The sequence below is a fragment of the Mirounga leonina genome, unplaced genomic scaffold (genome assembly GCF_011800145.1).
Source record: "Mirounga leonina isolate KUSES-001 unplaced genomic scaffold, KU_Mleo_1.0 Mir_92, whole genome shotgun sequence".
In the NCBI taxonomy this organism is placed as follows: Eukaryota; Metazoa; Chordata; class Mammalia; order Carnivora; family Phocidae; genus Mirounga; species Mirounga leonina.
Window position 1 is genome coordinate 26,395,047 of NW_023270852.1, and position 6,064 is coordinate 26,401,110.

General features: G+C 46.1%; 1 pseudogene; it reads left to right on the forward strand.

Moving 5' to 3' along the window:
- The first annotated feature begins 4,543 nt into the window (after nt 1-4,543).
- Nucleotides 4,544-5,687, forward strand: LOC118004035 (annotated as a pseudogene).
- Nucleotides 5,688-6,064: the final 377 nt, after the last annotated feature.

Consider the following 6,064-nt stretch of genomic DNA (forward strand, 5'->3'; position numbering starts at 1 on the left):
TGATCTGTGCACTTTCCACACTTGACCTCGTGTACTTCCTGCAGCCTGCACAGGTCCCATGCTCTCCAACGGCCCTCTCATGGGGACTTGCTAGATGGGCCTTCTCTTTCTAACTCCTCTGTTTTCCTCACTTCCTCACTTTTAGGGGATCACCATGCTGCCTACTTAATAAGGGAAATGGAGGCAGTCAGACAAGAACAGCTCTGCTCCCTCCTCATCAACATAGCTACACCTGTATGTATGCTGATACCCCTCCTTTAAACTCAGAGAAAGAGGCATCCCTTCTCCTGTTGAAACTCACCCCTTCCCATCCCAAGGGTTCCGTGCTATTCATTCCACCTCTCCTGCGCCTTCCTGACAGCCTCTGCTAGAATCTCTCCTATCCTTAAACGCATACATCCTCTCTTAAAATTCCAATTCCTTCTCACTTCTATTTCCCTTGTCTACTCTGCTGAGCCAGACTTCTCAGATGATTTCCACTTGTTCTTTTTATTTTCACCCCTACCTGCCACCATTCCTTGTGGTCTTCAGTGCCCACTACTCCATCAAAACTCATTTGGCAAAGGTCATATGTGATCTAATTGCCAAGTCTGTTGATAAGATTTTTGAAATGTTTTCCTTGGGCATCTTTAGGACACTTCGGACTGTCAATCATTTCTTCCTAATTACCTCTTGACTAACTTGATTTCGGAGACCATACTCTCTTTTTTTCCTCTTTTTATTCCTCTGATCTTGTTCTCTCAAGTTCCTTCATAGGACCCTTTTCCTCTGCCCTTCGGGGTGAGTCTGACAGCCCCCTCCAGCCCTGTCTCCCACCATGCTCTCCCCTTTACTTCACCCTGTAATGACACTCAGTTGTGTGTGGCTATCTATATACAACACGCATCTTCATGCCTCCTCCTTTGCTCATGTGCTTCCCCTCCAGGGGTGCCCTCCCCACTTACCTGGCCTGGTTAACTCTTACTCATCCTTTGAAGGTCAGCCTCGGCTTTATCTCTGCTTTGAAAACTACCCTAGCCCCTTCCACTTTTCTCCTGGGTCCTCCCAGTAGCACAATAGCACCATTTGCTTATATCCTTTGTCTCCCTGCATTATTTTGGCTTTTGCTTTTTGTTTTTGGCTTCTCAAACACTCTCACTGGCAAGCTCCTGGATTCATCTCAGCAAGGCCTGAACGATACCCAGCAACCATCACGTACAGCACAGGGAAGAGCAGTGTCATGGGCTCCATATCAAAGAACTGAATCAGGAAGCTCAGTGGGAGTCACTGAGGTCCAATGAGGAGCCCCTTGCTCAGAATCCAAAGTCTTGGTGCATGCAGCTAGGCACGCTGGTTTCTCCCTGCTGGCTTTGCTTCTGTTCCCAAGCTGCTCAGTGTCACTGGAAAAAGTCATGCCTCTGCTATGATTAGCACGATGACAAATCCCTATTATCTAATCTCAGCTGGGCCCTCAGTGCTGCTCAGAAAGCCCCACTGATCCTGATGGATCCCCACCATTCCCCACAGCACAATTTCCAACTGTTTCCACTTTTCTGAAGTCCCCAGCCCACTCTAGCCCCCTCGCCCACATGCTTCTTTGCTTAGAAGACTTAGGTTGTTGACTACCTTCCCCTTCCGTTAGAAGCTGCTTCATTTCTTCCCAGCTTTTCCTCTCTCCTTCCTGCCCCCTCAAGGGGCCCATTCTCAGTCCTGATGAGGTCCTCCCTCAACCCCTAGTCCTAGAGATGCTACTCCCTGTCTCATTTCCTTGTTTGTGCATCTTCTCCTTCTTCAGAATCCCCAGGCCTGTTGCCTCAGCTGATAAACAGGTGTTCCCGGTGCAAATAAATACAAAAATGAATAAGCAAATAACTTTTTTTTTCCAACATGCTTCCCATTCACAATACCATCCCACCTTTCTCCTTAATGGCTGCTTCCTCTTCTTCACCTCTTGGGCTTATAGATGTGAATTATGTAAGTCATCAATGCTCATGGTAGAAGAGTTAGAAACTGCATACAAGCAAAAGGGAAAAAAATCTACTATCACAACCCCTCAGAAATAACTCTGTTATCATCTTGGAGTACATTTCCTAAACTTTTTTCCATGCATATATGTACATAAATAGTTAAACAGATTTAAAGATAAAGATAAAATTATTTTCTACATTGTGTTCAGTAACTTGCTTTTCTTACTTCACAGTGTAAATGGAGCATCTTTCCATGGGTCATCTCCTAGCTCAAGATTCTTAACTTAATTCCATCTGCAAAGTCCCATTTGCCAAGTAAGGCAACACATTCACAGGCTCCAGGGATTTGTGCGTGAACATCTTTAGAGAAGGGAGGCATTATTGTGCCCGCCCCATGTAGTCATTAGTCTAGAGAAGTAGAAGGGATAGGAGTGTCAGGTGGGGGTTCCAGGCACAAGAATTCCAGGCAGAGCTGTGATGGGACCTCAATCTCTCCCCATCTCCCAAAGCCTCTGTGCTCATAATATAGATCTACATTATGTTAAAAAAAATAAGTTTGCCATTATGATGGACAGTTTTGGGGGGGCGTCATCGTTCTTCCGTTGGAGGATGCCTTTTCCTCACATAACATTACACTGATGGGTTTGTCAAGGAAGGCACATGCGCTCCAGCTGACCAATTGCAGTACTCCACCTCTTTGGACACAGCAGTTGGTTGAAGGATGGGCAAGTGACCCAAACAGGACCAATATTCTTGGGCCAGTGTGCTGGCCTAGAAGGTGAGACAGGAAGTTTTCTCTGTTGTGGAGACAGTGAGCTCTAGAAATGCTGGAACCATGGAGGCCATCCTTTCCACCATGTAGAGAAATCTCTAAAAATGAATCTATCTCAGAGGAGATGGGAGAGGGAGGGGGAGGGGATGGAAGCAGGGAAGGGAGGGGAGAGAGAGATTTCAAGATCAGAGGACATCATCTCAGCATTTGCTTAAATCCAGACAATTTCTGCACTCTTCATTGCATTAGCTAACAAGTTCCTTTTCTCTGTCTTTGCTTGAACTAGTTTGATTCAAGTTTCTGTTACTTAAAGAGGTCTTACTAATATAATATTATTCCATAGTATGGATGCATTAGAATCAAATTAACCAAATTCTCTAATATTTGACTTTTAGACTGTTTTCAATTTGTACTAGTACTATTTTAATAATACCATAGTAAACATCCTTGTATGTTTGTCACTATGCATACAACCCGATTATTTAGAATACCTTCAAGTGGACCCATCAATTTAGCCTAGTGCAATCTGGCTGCAACCCATAGTTCTGCTTAAAGTGCCCTCTTCTAAGTTCCCAAGCATCTAATTGACTATTCCAATAATCCTTTTCTCCATCCTCATCCTATTCAGCCTTTTCCCATTCCTTCCACCTAGAAAATTTCCTTTGACTTGAATGAGTCTTTCTCCTAGCTTCTCTTGCTACTCTCAGGATTGAAGTTGGTGCCAGTTTTGAAGTGTTGGTAGGACTACTTGGCAGAGTACTGTGTTAAGGTAGATTTTTGAAACCATAACCAGGCTCAGCAGGAAAATGTTTACCAATGCACGGAGGCATGTGGTGGGGGGCGCTGAGGTAGGGAGTGGTGAAGATTGTAACAAGAGAGTTGAGCATTTGCTATTGCTGTAACAATGAGGTTATTAACCTGGAGGAACTAGACCAGAGGATTCCCTCTGGGTTGGAGGGGCTTCATGAATCCTCTAGACTTGTATACAAATATTTTTGTGATTGTGCCTTTATTTTTCTAGGGAAAAAAATACCTATAGTTTTATCAAAATTTTAAAGGGATCTTGGACCCAAAAAAAGATTTAAAGCCACCTTGTGGACAGCCTCCTAACCTGTTTTCCTCAAATGGCTTTAAGGAGCCTCAGTTTAGAGAAGGGGAGAGTCAAGAAAGCCAGTAGTTACCAACCAATCGGACTCATACAGTGACATCATGAAGATGGAGGAGGTTCCTGAGAGATTCTTCAGGGAGAAGCACAGCCCCTGTGGGCCAGTCCCAAAGACTTTAACTGAGTGGGGAGGGCAGGTGGGCAAGGTGAGAGGAGGTGCAGCTGCTCTCCATAACATGCATTTCATACTTGACCCTGTTCTCCAACCCTCTCTGTGCTGCTCTGCCTCAGCTTCCCCCCAAACTACTCCTACTCCCTGGTACTCCGGAAGCCAGCCCAGGGCATGACCAGGGGCCTCCTTCCAGCTGTGCCCCAAAGCACATAAGTTTGTGACATCTGGAAATTTGCACATCCGGGAACCAGTGCTCAGGCTAGCTACCACATTTCACTTTCATGATTTCCTCTCTGTCTTTTCTGTTTATTGCAGGACTCTTAAATCATGATGGCTCTGTTCAGACTCCTTATCTTAGTGACTATCTGTGTTTTGAATTCCTTCCTCCCCCCCCAACCAAGTTGAATGGGAAATATCTCCTGCCAACATTTCTTCTGTCCTCTTTGATGACTGTAACTTGAGCCATTTGTTATCTTCATGAATTTCGTTTAAAAAGATGAAGATTCCGTGTTCCAAGATCACTTGTGAAGATATTAAATAAACCAATAATGACCTTCATTCAGGCTCCATCACAGCCTATGGAGACCTCCCAGAAGGTAGGCTAATAATTTTGTATTTTTATCTATTCCATGGTCATATCTGTACCTTGACAGACCACGTCGGATTTTTTCCAAGAATATAATTTCTTGAGACTAATTCAGTGTTTCCTGAAAATTGTAGTCTGCCTTCCGTCTCCCAGGAATGTGTCTAACCCATGCTTTCCAAATACCATTCAGTCTTCCACAGAATGTCTGTGTTTTAAGTGTTTTCTCCCCACATGATGACATGGGGTGTTGCTGCACACAAAAAAAGGGCCCATGCATCTCACTCTGGCATTCAAGGCTTTCCAATTTGGTGACTTTTCCTTCTAGATATTATACTCTATAAGGATATGAGCTCTAGACTCAGATGACCTACCCTCAAATTCTGGCTTTCATGCTTCCTAACTGTATGACTCTGGACAGGCTGATTAACATCTCTGAATCCCAGTTTCCTCTGTCATAGAGTAACCAAAAGAATTGAATTGCATGGAGTTACTGAGGCAATTAAATGAGATAACACATAGAACACATTTAGCAAAGTGCCTGGCCCATATAAAGACCTGTGGTAGGGACAATGGCCCCCCAAAATGTCCACACCCTTATCCCTAGAACCTGAGAAAGAAATAGCACAGATATAATTTAGATTAAGGACCTTCAAATGGGGAGATTATCCTGGATTTTGTGGGTGAGCCAAATCTAATTACATGAGCGCTTTCTCTGGCTAGAGGTGGAAGAGATGCAGCAGTACATGGAAGTGAGTGCTCAGTGGTGCTGGCAGCTTAGACAGCACACCCGGGGGTGGGTTCCAAGGCCAAGAAGAGAGTGGTGCTGACAACTGGCTCAGGGCCTCCCACGGTGGAGCAGATCCTGGAGGATGTGTGGGAGGCACCCACAAAGGACCCCATTTTCACCATCCTGGTCCCAGAAGACTCTCCAGACTTCCCTGGGAGGGCGGAGGACATAGGTCCAGCTGGAGCAGCCCTACCACCAGAGCCTGGCCTACATAGCCATGAATCAGCAGCTGCAGCTGAATTATGAGGAGCTAGAGCAGGATGTTCACCATGTAGAGTAGGTGGCCCTGCCAGGGGCCATGGCTGCCTCCTTGGGCTGACTTGGCTCACCTGCTTGCCTGAACATGTGCCCCCTGGGCAGGGTGTACCACAGGCTTGCTGGAACCTTCAGTCCTTCCCACCACACCTGAGCTGGCACACGTCAGATGTGGGCCCCCGGGTCCCAGAAACAGGTTCCAGGCTCTCTGTTCCATGGCCTAGGCATGGCCCGGTACCTGGAGCTAACTCTGGAGCCAGGGAGCCCAGACTGGACTCCATGTGGGGTCCCTAGCACTTGCAGGCCAGTCCATCCATCCTTCCCTCCCTTCCTCTGATGACCAAGCTTCACCGCATTATCCCAATAGACTGAGCTGGCAAAACTCATCCTGCTTTCTCTGCCCATCTCTGTGCGAACTGTGGGCCCCCAGAAGTTCCAGAA